The 20319-nt window shown below is 37.7% G+C and overlaps 1 protein-coding gene across 1 annotated transcript in view; it reads right to left on the bottom strand.

Moving 5' to 3' along the window:
- Positions 1 to 20319, bottom strand: part of LOC131439667 (hepatocyte growth factor-like protein) — a 179712-nt gene that overhangs the window by 158141 nt on the left and 1252 nt on the right. The window lies entirely within an intron of this gene.

Below are 20319 nucleotides of genomic sequence, written 5' to 3'. Positions count from 1 at the left end.
TAAAAGCAGCAAGTGCTGTGATTAATAATATATATAATGATAATAAAATCAATCACAAAGCATCAAATATGTAACTGATTGAAAGATATAAGCCAATTTACTTGAATAGCGGATGCAGAAGTAACAGGAGCGCAGGATATCGATACGTTAATTCAAACGCTGCGCCTACTGTATGTTTGAAACATGTTGACTATGATGCGCTCTTGTTACTTCTATAAACAAATGTATGTATGTAAATAGCGTTTTATTCGGTTCAATCTAAATAGTGCATTGTAATTAACCAATAATAATTATGTTTGATGAAAATATAATAACGAAATCTTGCACGAATCACTTCGGTGTCGAACTGAAGCTTAGTGGAAATTCAGCATCGAAATGTCATCGAAGACTCTTCTTTCTTTCGATTATTTCTTCAGCGATATTTCTATGGGTAAAAATTAGTCATCAAACTTCGCTGACACTAAAAATCACTTGGGAACTTCGAGGTTCAGAGTTTTGTGGATGCTTGTTTCGTGAATTTAAATCTCGGAAGTGATTTGTTCAGTCACGGGGTTTTTTTAGAAACTCTCTTGAACTGATTTTTTCACGAGTGATAATGAAATAAACTTTTTCTGATCTTGATTTTCCCAACACTGACGTCACTATTGAAATCTTCTCAAGTGTTTACTTTGAGCCTTTTGAACTCGTGTCATTTTTTGTAGATTTATTTTTATGGTTGTATGAAAGGTAGGGCAGCTGAAATTTTTCACAGATATTTTGAATATATGTGACTGAAAAGGTGAGAAAAAGTGAATAACGACAGCCCAAGTTTTGGTTCGTAATGATCGGGTTTGAATATTTTTTTTTCTATTTCTATGATTCATGCTGGCTAGGGTGGGTATGGGAAAAAGATGAAAAGGTTTATTTACTCGTTACACCAAACTTTTTGTGTTTCTTTTGGGTTTGATAGGACTATGCAAAATTTTAGCTCGATCGGCGGAACTATATTTTCGCGGCCGAGGTTTAAAGTTTGTATGGAACATTTTACAAAAAATCGGTTGGAGATCACCCTACAGGGTCCGGCACTCGAAGTGTAACCAATTAAAAAGGCCATAAATTCAGTTTGGAAAATTACTTTTACTTAATTCAAAGTACAAAATGTGTAAAAATAATACAAAATTCAGAATCAATTCACTTTTGCTCGATATGAACACCTGTTGCCTTGACTTGATGACTTGAGAGAGCGAAGGAGTTGCTTCGTTTGGCCGAATGTGACTTGCAGGTATTTTGGCCCACTCGCGGACAATAACTTTTTTCAGCGCCTCGAGACTGGTGTATCTTTTAGTTCGGACTTTGCTCTCCAAAATGGCCCAAAGAGAATAATCCATTGGATTCGCATCTGGTGAATTCGAGAGCCATTGTGTGGACGTGATGAAGTTCGGAACGTTGTTTTTCAGCCATTCTTGGTTCACTCGAGCTTTGTGAGACGGTGCCGAGTCCTGCTGAAACGTCCATGGTCTGCCACCGAGATGTTTGTCTGCCCACGGCTTCAAAGCAACCTCTAGAATACTTTCCCGATAATATGTCGCATTTACCTTGACGCCAGGCTCGATGAAAACGATTGGAGAGCGCCCATCTGCGGTTACAGCGGCCCAAACTATTATCTGTTGCGGGTGCTGCCTCCTGGTGGCCAATCGATGACTCAAATTCTCGTATGAACGGTCGGTCAAGTAAACCCTATCGTTTTGAGAGTTTACGAATTGCTCAATTGGAAAAATTTTCTCGTCAGAAAATACAATGTTCGGAAATTGACCGCTTTCGGCAAAACGAAGCAACTCCTTCGCTCTCTCAAGTCATCAAGTCAAGGCAAAAGGCGGTCATATCGAGCAAAAGTGAATTGATTCTGAATTTTGTATTATTTTTACACATTTTGTACTTTGAATTAAGTAAAAGTAATTTTCCAAACTGAATTTATGGCCTTTTTAATTGGTTACACTTCGAGTGCCGGACCCTGTATAAAATCCAAAAATCAATGCATGTGTTATTTTCCTAGAAAATTTTACGAGAAAGAAAACCTTCGAAGACCGCAAAACAATCCGACATTTGTAGAAAAAGTTATTGAAGGAAAACAATGGCTCAATCCTTAACATATCTAGTACCACTGCTGCTGATGATCGTAAAATGATATGACTTTCTTTTATTATGCTATATCGGTTGATCTGAGTTATTTAATGTGTCCGCGATAGTTAACTATGTACCAAAACTCCACAATCGGATGCAATATCTTTGCTTCGGCTCTAAGAAGTAATACCGTTGAAAAAATGGTTCGAAAATTGTGCATTACTGTTGAAATATCGACGCGAAAATTTGAAGTGAATGTACTTACTTTCATCTTACCCTTGAAGCAAATCTTCGAACAGACACAGCAGATCTCACTCTAACTGAATGGTATACGAGATGACTGCTGGAGCTGAGATGAACATCCATTCATGCTACCCTAAATTAACTTTGTCTAATGACTGAGCAAAATTTCAGCTGCAACACAACCGTAAAAAAATCGAAAATAAATGACATGATTTCAACACTACTAAGTAAAGGCCCCTTTCAAGGACTAACACTAGCCATTGAACAAGCTTTGGCGAAATCGGTTGAGCCATCTTCGAGAAATTCTAACGGGTGGGGACGGATGCCTTTCACGTCGACCATGAGCCAGGATAGCCGAAATTGGTTTGTTTAGCTGCCTACTAATAATGGCTGTCAATTTGTGTCGTTTTAAGTTCAGTTTAGAAAAATTTTTGCGTTTTATTGTTTCGCCGGTTTAAGTGACGGTGTACAATGCTGAACACACTTTACCCTATAATTCCGGAATCGGAAGTCAGATTCAGATAGAATTCAGGAATTCCATATGGAACCATGAGATCTTGCATTTGAATCTAAATTTATCAAACTCGGTTCGACTATCTTCTAGAAAACCTAGTGAGATTAGAAGAAGAGGAAGAGAGCACTGATCAAAAGGTAGTTGGAACGATGAATCCGTTCGCCAAAGGCGGTTTATCGAGATCTCCGCCCCTGCAAAACCAACATGGGCACCAGCCTCGTGATAAGAAGCAACAGAAGTTGCAGCAGCAGTCACAGCTGCAGCCACAGCAGCAGCCGCAACAGCAGCAGCAACAGATGCACCAGCCAAAGCAGAATGTGTTGAACAAAACAATGCAGAAGCCGAGAGTTTCGTGGACGCCACAAAGAAATTAAGGAGATGGTCCACAGAATTCGGAAGGCGGTAATATCGGCCGTCAAAGAGTACGAAACGATAATAGAACGAGCAAACACAGCGGAACGTACATTAACATCCGCTAAATTGCCGAAGAAAAAAAAGAGTTAGCAAAAGCGAAAGGAGCGGAGAAAATTTGAGCAGAAGGAGATAGAAAAGTCTGTGCCTCGTCAAAGGACACCAAAAGGGGACGCAGTTCTCGTCGAGGCTAACGAGACTATGACGTACGCAGCAATCCTCAAGAAGATCTGAGAGGACCTGGACCTGAAGAATCTTGGTGAGAACGTGGTGAGAGCAAGGCGCACGCAAAAAGGAGAAATGCTTTTCGAGTTGAAAAAGGACCCTGCGGTCGACAGCTCGACCATGAAGGAGCTCTTGGCTAAATCGTTGGGTGAAGGAGCGGAAGTGAAAGCTTTATGCCCGGAAACGATGATTCTATGCAAAGACCTAGATGAGGTCACCTCAGCAGAAGAGCTAAGCCGTGCCGACACAGTGCAACCTGGGCGACGTGCAAATAATGATCCGTCTAAGGATTGCTGCTAACAAGGCATTGGAGGTAGGTAAAATAACGATTGGATGGTCGCGGTTTCTACTGAGAGCTGTACCGCGAGTGGAAAAGAGAGCGGAAAGATGCTTCAAGTGTTTGAACTTTGGACATCGAGCAGGAGCTTATAAAGGCCCCGACAGATCCAAAATGTGCTGGAAATGTGAAGAGATGGGTCATGTTGTGAGAGACTGCACGCGAAAACCGAATTGTATGCTTTGCAGTTCGGAGGAGGGAGATGATCATCAGACTGGTAGCTTCAAGTGCCCTGTCTACAAGAGGGTGACCGCGGGCCAACAGTAATGGAGATAACACAGATAAATCTGAATCATTGTGATACCGCACAGCAACTGTTATGGCAGTCAATGACAGAAACGAAGTGCGATGTTGCGATAATCTCAGAGCCGTATCAAGTTCCCCATGATAACGGCAACTGGGTGTCAGATAGAACAGGAATGGCCGCGATACACGTCATGGGAAGATTCCCTATACAGGAAGTGGTTGAGAGTGCAAGTGAAGGCTTCGTGATTGCTAGGATTAACGGCGTCTTTGTATGCAATTGCTATACCCCTCCGAGGTGGACAGTGGAGCAGTTTAGCCAGGTGCTGGCACAGTTGACCAATAAGCTAATCGGACGAAAACCAGTAGTCATAGGAGAAGACTTCAAGGCCTGGGCGGTGGAGTGGGGCAGCAGAGCAACCAATGCAAGAGGATACATCCTGCAGGAAGCTTTAGCAAAGTTAGAAGTACGATTGTGTAATGAAGACTCCGTTAGTATATTTCGGAAAGACGGTAGAGAGTCGATCATCGACGTCACGTTCTGCGGTCCTAATCTGACAGCAAACATGAATTGGAAAGTGAGCGTGGAATACATTCATAGCGATCACCAAGTGATACACTATCGCATCGGCCAACGAATCCCAGTGCCGACTCTACTGATCGGCAAATTTCTAACGAAGAGCTTACACAAGCCGAAAAGCGACTGAAGGCCAAGAAAGCTCCAGGCCCGGATGGGATACCAAACGTGGCGTTGAAAACCGCGGTTCTGGCGTATCCAGACATGTTCCGAACTGTGTTACAGAAGTGCTTGAATGAAGGCAACTTCCCAGACATGTGGAAGATCCAGAAGCTGGTGTTGCTGTCGAAGCCATGTAAACCACCGGGTAATCCTGCCTCGTATGGGCCTATTTGCCTGCTGGACACACTTGTGAAACTTCTGGAAAAAATCATTCTCAACAGGTTGATGAAATGCATGGAAGGCGAACGAGAATTGTCGAATATGCAGTTCGGTTTTCGTCAAGGAGTGTCGACGATTGATGCAATCCGGACAGTGCTTGAGAGCGCTGAGAAGCCGTTCAAACAGAAGCGAAGAGGTGACCGATACTGCGCCGTGGTCACAGTGGACATGAAGAATGCTTTCAACAGTGCCAGCTGGGAGGCCATCCGTACAGCACTACACAGAATGCGGGTTCCAGATTATGTTTGCCGGATTCTAAAGAGCTATTTCCACAATAGAATCCTGGTGTACGATATGAACGAAGGACAGAGGTCAGTGCGAGTGACGGCGGGCATCCCTCAGGGATCCATTCTCGGTCCAACTCTCTGGAACGCTATGTACAATGGGGTCTTGACACAGCAACTTCCCAAGAAAGTGAAAATCGTGGGCTTCGCGGACGACATATCGTTAACGGTGACGGGCGAGTCTCTCGAAGAAGTAGAGGCCTCGGTGACAGAGACGATAAGCACGATTGAGGTAGCTGGATGAACGGAGTCAAGCTACAAATAGCTCACCACAAAACGGAAGTGTTGTTGGTGAGCAACTGCAAGTCGATCCAGCGTATCGAGATAGATGTAGGGGGACATGCGATTGCAACTAAGCGAGCTCTGAAGCTCCTCGGAGTGATATCGTCGGAAGCAGCAAGCGTTATCGCCGGAATGATCCCAATCTGCATCACCCTGGAAGGGGATATCAAGTGTTATCAGCGTAGAACCACCAGAAACGTGCGAACGATGGTTCGAATCGATTCGATGGCGAAGTGGCAGCAGAAGTGGGACAGTACGGAGAAAGGTAGATGGACTCACCGGCTCATTCCACATTTGTCGCCGTGGATGAATAGACAACACGGAGAGGTAAATTTCTACCTAACGCAGCTTCAATCTGGCCATGGTTGTTTCCGGAAGTTTCTGCATCGGTGTGGTCACGTCGCGTCTCCATTTTGTCCGGAGTGTGAGTATGTGGAAGAAACACCGGAACATGTGATTTTCGATTGTCCCCGATTTGCGGAAGTACGGAGGGAAATGCCTGCCTTAAGGGTGGATAATATATCTGAGGAAATGTGTCGTGAAGAAGGCACGTGGAATGCAGTAAACAGAGTGGTAACACAGATACTTTCGGAGTTGCAGCGAAAATGGAGAAGGAATCAGCGAGTAAGCGTCAGCTCGAGAGAACTTCCTTCGTCGGGGAACTCTTCGTCGGTGTAGTCTTGATCCGTCGTCGGGGACAAGATGAGTAGACCACGTCATAGCATCGTAAGGATCGTCGTGCTTCCAGGAAATCGGATGCCATCTCCAACCGGAATCACTGGACCGACCTTGGCATCCTTTCGGTCGGGTCGTATACGGGTATAGAAAACGTCGGTTTCGGGAGAACTTCCAGTGCCGGGGAACTCTCTGTCGCGTGGCGTAAAAGGGGACTCAGTGTCGGGAGAGCCTCTTTCGCCGGGGAACTCTCCGTCGGTGTTGGCTAGATCCATCTTCGGGGATCAGTCGAGTAATCTGGTGCGACGTAGCGGAATTGGGTCGTCGAGGCGCCAAATGTGGATCGAGGTGGATAAAGAGAGAAACGCAGGAGCTCATTTTCTCCCAAACGAAGAAGCGCATGAGCACAGCCTCCCCCAAAGTATTAAGCTTAGCTTAGTTCCGGGGGGATCGAGGCAAGATGTCCAAGGTGTTTTAGTGGGCAAGGTTCAGCCAGTCCCACTGGCTGGTTCACAATAGCGATAGCTTGACAACTACCGAGCGCGTGAGCTGGGAAAGTACATAAAGTATTTCACCTTGTAAAAAAAAAACACACACACACACACACATGCAGCCAGACATTGCTCAGCTCGATTAACAGAGTCGAATGGTATATGACACTTTGCCCTCCGGGCCAATTTTTACTAGTCAGTTTTTCAAGTGATTGCATAACTTTTCTATATGAGCAAGGGAAAACGCTGAATGATAAAAACTTTTTTTGTAGCCAAATGTCTTTCATGACATTTATGGAACATCAAGATCTGGTGTTATCTCGACTGAAATTTGTTTGAAAAAAATCGATTTTGGGAAGTTCGCGTAAAAAAATGTGTAACTTCAGAAATCCGCATAAAAGACATTCATGTACACGCATGCACGTATATACAAACATTTTAGGATCGCATCGAGTCGTAAGATTAACAACACTAGAAGTCTCCGGGCCTTCGACCAGCAATTATATGTCTTTTCCTTAAAGAGAGACAAAAATGTTTTGATTCGCATTAACTTTCAATGAATCTAAAAATACCTTATAATTAAGGGACTTATTCGAAGACAGCCTTGAAAGCTTTTTAAAACAGAAACTTCGGGTTGGACATAAATTAATCTCCTTGGACATCGAAAAAAATGTTTTTTTTAAATTGCCTTTGTTCCATTGACGTGATTTTAAACCATTTCCTTACATCCAAAAAGTAATTTTCCGGAAGATCTGCAACATAAAGACTGTAAGCGAAAAAACACTTTCTTATGTCTATAACTTCTCATTACATGGGTAAAAATTGATGAAATTTCGGGTGAAACTAGTTTAGATTTAGATTAGTAGTAATAGCACAATAGATTGAGTTGTTTACATGTGCTGAATTTTGTTACAATCTGTCGAGTGGTTATCGTGATGGCTTCCAATCAAGAAGTTCTTCGACAAAAAATAACAGTCCAGTAGTCAGAAGCTATTCGTATGCCGGGCAAACGACAGTGTTCAACACTGTCTCCATGCGCTTCTATCTCAATAACAACTTGTAATCGTCATCAGCAATGGCCACATCGGACTGGAGAATAATTGCAATGTCCCTGACATTTCGGATGGGTCACAGCGAAACAATATCGAAAGGTGAATGCGTGCTGGTTTTCTGAAGCTTCGTTTGTTCAATTCAATTTTTTTATTCAATTTTATGGCTGCATAGTTTGGAACCCGTTAATGTTATTTCGTGTTCGATCAGAAAATGTGTTTTGTTTGGCATTGCTATATCAACATTTTTCAAATCTTACTACTTTTATGTTTTGAGTTTTCTTTAGTCTGACTATAATAATCGCATGAATTTTATAATTCACTCGATCATATTGAGAGCTCTTTTTTATTATTTTTCACAAAGACGCAGTTCTTATATCCTAACTTTGTCATGTTGACTCATAAATATTAATTTATTAGAGTGCTAGTCCATAAGAATCAAATTAAAAGATTCTGCACCCGAATATCCTTAAAAGAAAACCGTGAAAAAAGATGCCCAAAATGTCACATGTCTCACACGAAACTTTGGTCTAGTCGGTCACGTAATCGGCGCCATGTGCAATCATAAACCACACTGGGTGACATTAGTATGCAAACACCACGCCGTTGATAGAGAGGTTAGACGCTGTCCGCACCAATATGATAATACCATAAAAAATAAACCCAGACACAGATTTAGCACAGAACTCATAATAATTCTTCCTCGGACTACCACGGTTTGAGCTGGTGTCGTCACGAAAACCGCGATGATTAGTCGGCGGCTGTTTTTGTTCTTCGTCGCTTTGAACCCGAAATCGCATGCTTATCTTAATAGTCACGATTAAGTTCAGTCATACGTAAAAATATCAGCTCAGGGGCAGATGATGGCGCTTCCGATTTTCAAATTTAGGAGAAAAAAACTAATCGCACACTGACACACATCCAAGATTTCTGCCGAAACGTTGTTTGGAAAGTAGTTGAATAAAAGCGAAATTTTGAGAGTAAATTAATCAGGTTTATCGGGATCGCAACAATTGAATCTCCCCAATGAACCAGGACGATGAGCCGGGTTGAAATCAGAGAATTAATTACAGCTACTAATTGCTGTCTGACAGCGATTCGCTTTCGTTGATAGACGATGTTGTTTCACCTAGTTTAGCGGGAAGTAACAAGAAAGCATTTTCGAGATTTACCCGCGATTCTGTCAATTCTCAAGCATGTTTACATATGTTTCTACATTTGTGAATCATAGGTAGTAGCTGTTTTATCAAAAAGATTGTGGAACACGCTTTTCTTATTTATCTTGAAGTGCGAATAAAGATGATAATATAGGCTTTTTAAAAATAGTCTGAAGCAACGTACAGCCACGATGTAGAATTAACACTGGTGGAGAGATAGAACGGTTTTGCTGTATTTGTAATTTTCTCACGAAATTTGGTATGGCGCCGGGATCCACGCAAGTAAACATCAGAACAAAACATGGCTCAAAATTCTATTTCAGAGCTAATGTTGTCGTTGCGTTTACCGACCGAGAAAAAAACTTTATATGTGTTCATGAACAAGCAAAGTACACAATAATTATCTTCTAAAGAAATAAGTATGTTATTTAAATGAATATTTAAGGATGAGATCTCATTTGTTCAAGATATGCTATGTGTCTGTTGGGCAGTCTTACTGAGCTCGATTCTCAAATGCTCACCGAAGGTTTTTCTGACTCGCGAGGCGATCGCCAACAAGGATGAAACCACAAGCATCGGAAACAAAAAGAAGTGGTGGGTGATGTTAGCGACCTAATCGAGCCGACGAGAATTATCTGTTATATCTATTATATTTTATATCTGTTTTGAATACACTCAAACAATGTTTGGAAATTTTTAAAGTCATTACATAGAATATTTTCGGAGATACATCGATCAACAGGAACAGATAGGCGCTTCACTGTTGCCATGATTTCGAAAGTTCTGTTTATCGGAAATCATGAAACTATACACCATTTTTTTTGTTACTTAATACTATGCTTGAAACTAAAATAAAGATAAAATTTAGGACAATGATTATTTTTGAAAGTTAAAAAAAAATCAACTTTCCCTTATTGTTGGGTTTATTCTATTAGTTCATTTCGAAGCTGAATATACACTAAAGAAGCTGCAAAAATTTAAGTAGAATTAGTCTGATAGTTCTCGAGAAATCGTGTTTTGAGAAAAAAGCGCTCGAAAGTTAAGCGGACTAAGAACGCTCCCACGATAATTGAAATATAATATGGATAGATATTTTTGTATACAAAAAATGATCATTCACTTGAACCTAAAATCTACGACAAATTGCAGTCTTCTGTACTAAACGGGCCATGGTCATTTCGACGAAAGCCTTGCACCAAAAAGGCCATTACGACGAAAATACCATCGCATCCAAAATTTAGAATAAGGATAGAATCATTTTCCGTGTTTTCTTTTTACAGAAAGAGTAATATTTGATCATTGATTATGTTGTATGTATGTATGTATGTATGTATGTGTAAAGCCACCATCAGTTCAAGGCATTACCAGTGGATGCAGGTAGACTTACAGTAGATCCGAATTTGATTATCAGATAACTTTCATATTTTTTTTTTTTTTTTTTTTTTTTTTATTTATTTTCGTCAAGCAAATGTAGACTACATATAAATTGTTTACAATGTTCACTTACATACTACGCATTATTTCTACGACATAGCTGAGATTTGATTTGATTTTTTGACATAGTAAGGTCAAGATGTTCGCTGTATTGATTGTAATGGCGCATTATTCGATTGACTGGACTGTATTTTGCATAATTTGTTCTAGCTTGTTTTTCTAAAAATAATTTTCTGGAACGTAGTTGACGGCTAGGTATATAAAAATTTAATTGCGATAATAATGGAGCTGATTGAATGCGTTGAGAAATAATGTCGCTGATAAAATAAAGCATTGCAAAGTCGCGGCGTTCTTTAAGTGTTTGTATATTGATGAGCATGCAGCGTGCTTCATATGATGGTAGAGGGAATGTTGTCCAGTTTAATTTACGAAGTGCATATAAAAGAAATTGTTTTTGAATAGATTCGATGCGTTCTTCGTGAATAATATTGTATGGATTCCATACTAGACTGCAATATTCCAAAATAGGTCTTACTGCTGTTAAGAAGGCCAAAATGGGCTTTGAGGACTCGGCGCCTTCCAGCAATAACATCCGGCCATATAATAAAAGAATTCGCTGTACCAGCTTAAACCTGCCTGATGGTTTGTTTGTTAGAAGGGTGCATCTTACTCATTTCAGACCTTCTGGGGAAAACACACAGCTTTCCCCTGTGAATCGGGTTGACATTTCACTCCTTCATCCAGTCATTCACTTGTAAGATACCCTGATGCACTCCCATCCCTCTTCCCTTACAATGTACTTGAGCATAGTATTATATAATGTAACATAATACACTTTAATATAATTTCCGGCAGTATAATACAATAAAACACAATATTGTATGAAACGGTGCAAAATCGTATGGTACAGTGTATTATAGTGTATTATAGTACTATAATATTTTATGATGAATATAATAGTATCATAATGTTATGTGACATAATATAGTAAAATATACCATAATATATTATAATATAGTTTGGTCACTATACGACACTGAATATAATAAAATATTATTATGCATAAAATATGAAAATGTAATACATCACAATGCAATATAATACACTTATAATTGTGTATTAAAATAAATGCATTACAATACTATATAAAACAATACCAAACATTGTACCATAATATAGTATAATATAGTACAATGTAATATAATATAATACCACAAAATATGACGTAATATAATATGATACAATTTAATAATATATGTGTAAAGTGGAATGTGTAGTATGGAAATGAAAATGTAGCTGATAATGATAAAGATTATAATAATGGAAACGATAGTAATAATAATAATAATAATAATCATCAAAATAATACTAATAGAAACAATAGAAATACTAATAATAATAATAATAATAATAATACTTAAATACTACAAAATTATTTATATAACATAATATATTTTAATTTATAATAATATAATACAATGTCATACAATTAATATATTATAAATCAATATATAAAATAACAGTTAATGTAGAGTGTCAGTTATGCTCTTCTATCTTCGCAATACTGCAGGAAGTAGAATATTTCTCTTCTAATAACAATAATAATATCCACATCTATAAAAATAATATATGTTATTATTATTGATGACAAATTAATAATAATAACAATAAATATAATAATGAAAATAATAATTAAAAACAACATAATATAGTACAATGAATTATATAATAAATAATAGAATGAATAAAATGATATGTTGCGATATGCTATGATATTATATTATTTGAATTTATATGTCATTTCTCATCCTCTCATTCTACCATCAACGCATTCCATCGACCAATTGTCACCACAGATACACGTGTAGGCATGAAACAGGAACCAGTGAGGACCAAGCTCACCTTGTGACGACCTTGATATTTAGTTAAAATTTACTTTAAAAATGATAACTTATAAGGAAAACAAATTTATATTTTTTTATATAAAGCCTATAATATAATATAATATAATATAATACAACATAATGAATAAAATATAACATAATATAATAGAACACAATATAATATAATAAAATATAATATAATATAATATAATACAATATAATATGATATAATGCAATGCAGTATAATATCATACAACATAGTATATAATAACATAAAATAGTGTAAGACGATAATATGTGAAATAATATGCTATGATACAATATAACAGTTAATGTCGCAGTGTAAGTTACGCTCTAATAATAATAATAATAATAATAATAATAATAATATTAATAATAATAATAATAATAATAATAATAATAATAATAATAATAATATAATAAACAACATAATTATATGTTGTAATATACTATGATAAACACTGTACTTTAGGATGGGCTTCAACCTACAAGCCATTTCGCACCCTCTCATTCTGCTACTAACGCAGAAGGCGATAGCACCCAGTCGACGCCGTTCTATTGACCAAATGTCATCATAGACGCTCGGGGAGGCATGAGATAGGGACTTGTGAGGACTTAGTTATCTCACCATTTGACGACCATATTTGATCATTGATTATGTTATGCAAAAAATGTGCGGATAGAGAGAAATGAGATTTGTTGTTTACGTCATTTACGATTATATCTCCGAAACCGGAAGTATCTATAATATGATCTTCGAGCTCAATAAATGTTCAAATAGTAGCGTTCATATGAATCTAAGATTGTTGGAATCGATTCAGCCTTCTCCGTAAAGATTAGGCGGAACGAAAATAATGCGTTTTGTCGTCTACGTCACTTATATCATTAACTCCGGAACCTAAATTTACTGTCAACTGATCTTCGAGCATTATTCACAACCCAAGAGTACTTTTGAAACAAGCTTAAGTTTGTTAAAATCAACCATATCAAGAAAAAAACGCGAGGAGAAAAATCTTTGAAAGGTGCACACACACGCATACAGACACAGAAAGTGAGTATTTAATGACCATATCTAAGAGAGATTTTCTACAAATGTGACTTTTCAAAATTGTATAGTCTCAATAATAAGTTGCTTATTTTAATATATTGCGAATACCATCCAAAATCGACAGGAGAAATTTAATTATTTTTTAAACTATATTTTAATATCGCAATTTCTCGGGAATTTTGTCGTAGCAAATTTTAATTGTAAATTTTCTATACTTTCAAAAAATTCAAACCATTCAAAAATAAGATCTCATCAATTTTCCGATATCTACCGATTTTTGGTAGACTGTATTTTTGTTGTCGTTTTGCCCCGGGTGCAACGGTTTTTTGGGGGCTAAAGTCGTTTGGCATAAAGTCGTTTGGCATAATACCGTTTGGCATAACGCCGTTTGGCTTAATGGTTATTTGGAATAATGGTCATTTGGTATAACAGTCATTTGGCATAACAGATGAACATGCCGCTTAATGAAAATTGTTTTTATTCACTGCAATTTTGAAAGGTCTAATGCGGCTACGCCTTATCGTTTTTAATGACCTGCTGTCGGACCTCGCTGCCGCTCATTCGGACTTAACTGAGGGATAGCTCCTAGCTTTGGGTAATCCGGGCAATCGCCCGCAACTAGACAGTGGCGCACTCGCGGCCTTCGGCCCTCTCGACCTGAATCATCTATGACGAACAGAATATTGTGCTAGCACTAAGAGAGTTGCTTATATGAAATGATAGTGTGCTGTTTATTACAGAATTTTAAAAGTAAAAAATAATAATGCAAATATCACTCGATTGAAAAACAAACGAAAATTTACATTAGATTAAAATATTGCGAATTTAATTATTATTATGACAAATGGCATTATGCCAAATAACCATTATGCCAAATGACCTTATGCCAATCGGGCCGCCCCCGTTTTTTTGGGATGACGAAACAATTTTTATTTTGCTCGCTATCTGGTTGTAAAGCCTACGGACTGTTTTTTGTTGATGTCAATACGTCACACTTTACTACGGGGCGCCTTTTCAAAATTCGACCTGTGGAAGAATAGTGGTTTGGATTCGGGAAATGAACTTTGGATTGGATTCTGGAAAGAAATCCTGAAATTGAATTCAGAGCTTTGATTCCGTCCACCTTGAGGTCAGGTTTGGAATTCAGTTCCACATTACAGGTTCAGAAATTGAAACTATGACTTTGGAACTGAATTTTAACTCTGTATTCTGGAACTGGTTTATTGACTACATTTTGGAACTGCTTTAAAGATAATTTCAAATACAGAGTTCCGAAATAAAATTCTGCATACTAATTTTTAATTTAGGTTCTGGAACTAAATGCTAGATTTGAACACCGAACTTGAATTTGGGAACTGAGTCAAGAGTCAGAATTTAATTCCTGAATTCAGTTTCCGAAGTTAGTTTTCAAATTCAGTTTCAGAAATAATTCCCAGAAGTCAAATTTCGCATGCTGAAACTAAATTCGGAACTTTGATTCTGAAACTAGATTTTGGAACTGAGTTTATCTTTGGAATACTGTTCCTTTATTCAGGTTCGGTTCACTTTCAGAATTCAGTTTCAAAATTTTAAAAAAGAATTCAGTTCCGTAATTCTAGAACTAAGTTCATGAATTGACTTCTTGATTGGGATTCCGAAGCAACTAAATTCTTAGCGAAGTTAGTATTGAATAGAGCGAATTTAGTTCTTGACTTCAGTTTCAGTTTTGGTTCTGGTTTAAATAAATAAATAATGGTAAAAACTCCTCAACAGTTGTAAACATCAGATAAATTTCACAAATCGGTTCTTTTCGGAACCATTAAAATATTCTTAAAAGATTATGTAAAGTTTTCTCCTACTGAGTAGGAAACTCCACAGAAAAACTACTATTACATTGTTTGTTTTATTCTTTTACTCTCATTTCCCCGGTGAAGGACCAAATTGGTTAAATCCGGGGTAAAATAAACGATATAAACAAAAATACTCTCATTTGTTTCGTATTATTTAATGGTATAGTAGAATGTGTTTGTCGTCAATTAGTCGCATCTATACTAATGCAATGTATTCGGAAGTGTAAACGAAGTAAGTTAGTTTTATTTGTATTCACGTTTTCCAGTTCTGTCTGGGACATTAGCCTTGCCCATTTTTTGTTTGCTAAGCTGATCACCACACCCCCCCCCCCCCGAACATTTTCGTGTGAAAATTCAACTCAAAAATCTAGGTTCAGGTCCAAAACCCTTCCACGGATTCAAACTTGAACCTAGACATACCATATAACCAGTACAGGTCCAGGTCTAAGATCTGGACATGAAGTTCCAGGTTTTGATCCTGATTCAAGTTTTGAACCTGAAACTAGACTTGGATCTGAACCTAGACTTACCATATTACTGGTATATAATCAGGTCCTAGAAGTTGCAATTGCAGATCTTAAACCATGAACTGCACCAGGATCTGGGCATATTATGGACCGGTAATATGGTAAAGAGGATGCTAAAACTAGAACCAAACTTGAACGTATTACTATATAGAATGGGTTCAGTTCAATTTCCTTGGTTTGGACCTGTACCAGTAATATGGTAAGACCTTCCTACTCTTATGCATTTGAAGCAAGTGCACTCAACAATGTTGAATATTTTTCCTTTTTACTTGTTTTCTAATCCATTGTTTTAGTCATGTTTCAAATTGTCGATGTTATCCAGACACATATTCGGAATTAAAAACAAATATAACAACAAATTTTTGTATCGATATATCACAAAAAACTTACTGAAATTCGATATTTTTTTTTCGACGAAAACTTTCGGTAAAATTAAGAAATTACCGATTTTTCGGGAAATATATTTCACAGACATTGCACAGTGGGGAAAAATGGTCCAAAAACACGACGATCATTTTGGAGGCATGATACAGCTGACCACAAAGCACTTTTTAGTGTAAAATGGTCAGAAAATTCGATTCCATGTATTTAGAAGGACCGCACGAAATGCTATCATGTTCATTTTACCCCAAGTTTCCTTTTTATACTGGTTTGTATTCAAGCTTAACTAACACATGGATCAATAAGTCCCGAGACTAACAATGGAAACAACATTTTTTTTGCAAAATTTTTTTTTATTCATCAACATAATCACCTTTTAGGGTGATACAATGGTTCCAATGTTTTTCCAATTTTTCAATACCATGTTTATAAAAAAAATTATCTTTCACCGCAAAATAAGCTTCAGTTTCAGCGATGACATCCTCATTTGAGCCAAATCTTTTTCCCTAGAGCATTTTTTTAAGATCAGCAAAGAGCCAGTTGTCACTGGGGGCTAAGTCTGGCGAGTATGGGGGGTGGGGAAGCAGATCAAAGCCCAATTCGTTCAATTTCGCCATTGTTTTCATTGACTTGTGGCAGGCTGTTTTTGTTCCATCGAAAGCAATCGCGGCACCCACTTGGAAATTTTTTTTTTCATGCTCAATTTTTCATGAAATGTAAATACACTTCCATATGATATCTGTGTCATCTCAGCAATCTCACGGAGCTTCACTTTACGATCTTTCATTATAAGTTTTGTCACTTCACTCACATTTTCCCGTGTAACGGCTTCCACAGGTCTACTCGAGCGTTCCGCGTCATTTGTGTCGGTACGACCACGTTTAAACTCGGCGAACCACCGACAAATCGTTGCTTTTGATGGACAAGAGTACGGATAACATTTTTCAATCCATTTTCTTATGTTTTATCAAAACACGAAACTCAGTTTTTTTTTCATTTTTTAAACAAACTACAAAGCGACTTTACTCCAACCTCGATAACTCAGCTGTTTCTGGTCGGATCGACTTAAAATTTTGACCCGTTTCAAGCAAAGGTTAGTACTCTAGAAAGACGTGGTTACTGGTTTACTACGAGCGCCATCTCTGCTTTAGTCTCGGGACTTATTGATCCATGTGTTATATAACATAAAACCGAAGAACTTGCAGAAGAGCGAATAGAGTTTTTCTGATGTAAAAAAGTCTAACAAATCGATTGCATATAGTTTTAATGACAGCACCTAACTCGTTGTACTGTTTTACCTCATTTCAGTCTTTTCCGCCGACATTTTGAGTAGCCATCAGGATTTTGAAGCAGCAAGTAACGTACCTATACGTCCTTCTATTGGTTCTCATCCTATTATAACTACCACAATCATAAAATCCGCATGTGCTAAATTAAAATCATCATATAGTGCCGGACCTGATGGTATAGTTTCCCCAGTGCTAAAAAAATGCTCCGAGAGCCTTCTCGTACCATTATCAATAATGTTCAATACCTCTCTACGTACCGGAGTATTCCCCGATCCGTGGAAAAAATCGTTTATCTTTCCTGTGTTCAAAAAAGGCGACAAGTGACAAATATCCAACTACAGAGGAATAGCTGCGCTGTGTCAAGTTTCTAAGTTTTTCGAAATAATCGTTCTCGACTTAATCACTTATAACTGCTCCAACTACATTTCTTCAACTCAGCTCGGTTTTATGTCTAAACGATCTACATCTTCAAATCTTGTGTCTTACACATCATTTATCATCCAGTCATTACAAGCGCGACTACAGGTCGATGCTATATACACGGATTTCTCAGCTGCTTTTGACAAAATAAATCATCAAATAGCCGTTGCTAAATTAGCAAGGCTTGGATTCAATGACGCACTTTTGGCCTGGTTTCAGTCTTACCTAACTAATCGTGACATGGCAGTATAAATTGGTACCTTTCCGAGTGAGCTCCGGTGTACCTCAAGGCAGTCATCTCGGACCCTTCATATTTCTACTTCATTTGAACGATCTAAATTTATCTCTGAAGTGCCTAAAACTATCATTCGCCGACGATTTTAAACTGTTTCAGCTCATCAGAGATTCAGAAGACACTGTATTCTTGCAGAAAGAGTTGGATAATTTCACTATGTGGTGTGACGTGAATAGGATGGTATTGAACGCAACCAAATGCGTCGTTATCTCATTCGCTCGTAAACGCTCAACAATTATATCCAACTATACAATCGCTCAAACAGTTATCAAGCGGGAATCCGTAGTCAAAGACCTAGGCGTTCTCTTGGATTGTAAACTAAGTTTCAAGGAACACATTATCTCAAGAGCTTCTGAAATGCTTGGATTCGTATTCCGCGTAACTAAGCACTTCACTGATATATACTGTTTAAAAGCGCTGTATTGCACTTTGGTCCGAGTACGCTGCCGTTGTTTGGGCACCGTACTATCAAAACGGCACCAAGCGAATTGAATCTATCCAACGCAACTTCGTTCTGTTCTGATGTTTTTGATTTCCACTTGTCGCGTACTACTACAAAAAAACGTTTCCTGAATACTCTCTCTAGTTAGCTTTAATTCTATCTACGTTCTCAGAGACAGGCACAGTTATAGTTTTCATGTTACTTTATTTATTTATTTATTTTTAATTTATTATGTTGAGATAAATACTAGCGATAATTGTATTTTTAAGCCAAAAAATGTATCTGTTGGACATTTTTAATCTGTATATGCAAAAGACGAGAAGGTTTTATGCCTGTTGGAGAAAGAGGTTTAAAGAACCTCAGCTCCAGTGGGCTTCCCGGCTCCAAACAAATAAACAAATAAACAAATTTCTTTTCTAGTTATATTATTCAGTTGAAATATGATATTGGTTCATGTTACTTACAAAACATCTGTGATCCAATCAAACACAATGGAAATGACAGTACTAGCCTGTTTAACCCGTTTTACCCCTATTTATATCAAAAGTCGTATTACTTTACTGCTTACACTTTCTTTCCCATACCGAAAGCTGGCTGATTACGGTTGATGAAAATCGATTGATATTACGGAGAAAGTCCTAAAAATAAGATTACAAATGAATTCAATGACCGCACGAATCTTGTTATGATTGTTGATCATGTTACTGCGAAAATGTTCAAAGAGCTATTTAAGAAAATGCGTGTTTCAACAAAATGTTAGTATAATATAACCAATCTGTTTTATCAATAATTGATTTGACCATACTCCCTTTAGGATTCAGGAAAGTTTTACCTCAAAACTGTTTTAAAACCTTCAATGACAGTTATAAACCATTAAATGTATTTTAATCGTTGAAGTTGTTTACGTAATAATAGTTTGTATTGGATCTGGTTCCGAATGGTTGATCAAAAAGCTGAATCAAAAAAAAAATATATTTAGGCTCAATTAAAAAAAGGGTGAAACGGTATAACAAAATTCGTGCGCCCGTTGAATTCATTTGTAATCTTATTTTTAAGTTTTTCTTCGTAATATCAATCGATTTTCATCAACCGTAATCAGCCTGCTTTTGAAATACGAAAGAAAGTTCACCCATAGATACAACTTACGACATACATTGGTGCATAAAACTGTCGGTTTTAGAATAAATACTAAAATTACCGAATCATTCGTTAGTTTACCGAATACACCGGTTTTTACATATAATCGAATATACTGATTATTGAAAGGTCGGCTGTCGAAAAATCGGTAAACAGCCGCTGTTTACAGCCGTCCTTTATCGTATGGGACAACTAACTGGCTATTGCAACCAGGCCCGTACCCAGGATTTCGTTTCGGGAGGGGCCCAAAGATAAAAAAAAAATAATGTTACTGAAGATTGCTTATGTACCTAATTTTCGGAGTGCCTTTTACGGGTGATTTTAACAGACACTTTAAACTTTTCCACTTGAACTGTTATTGTATTACATTTCTTTACGTTAACTGTCTGTAACAAATTTCTGAAATCTTCTAAATAATTATATATCTGTTTTTGATTTCGGGAGGGGCCAGGGCCCCTCGGGCCCCCCCTCTGGGTACGTGACTGATTGCAACGATTATCCTACTGGCAATAAGAACCTTTCCAGTACGGGTTCCAGTCGTTTTAATCAGTTTTAACTGTTTCAATCTGTCATCGACGAGAATAAAAACAAGACATCCAGGATGCAGATAAAATTGAAAAAAATGGCATTCAGATGAACTGACG

Source organism: Malaya genurostris, chromosome 3 (assembly GCF_030247185.1).
Source record: "Malaya genurostris strain Urasoe2022 chromosome 3, Malgen_1.1, whole genome shotgun sequence".
Classification (NCBI taxonomy): domain Eukaryota; kingdom Metazoa; phylum Arthropoda; class Insecta; order Diptera; family Culicidae; genus Malaya; species Malaya genurostris.
Note: the sequence above shows the minus strand (reverse complement) of the source record. Positions and strands in the feature narration are given on the sequence as shown.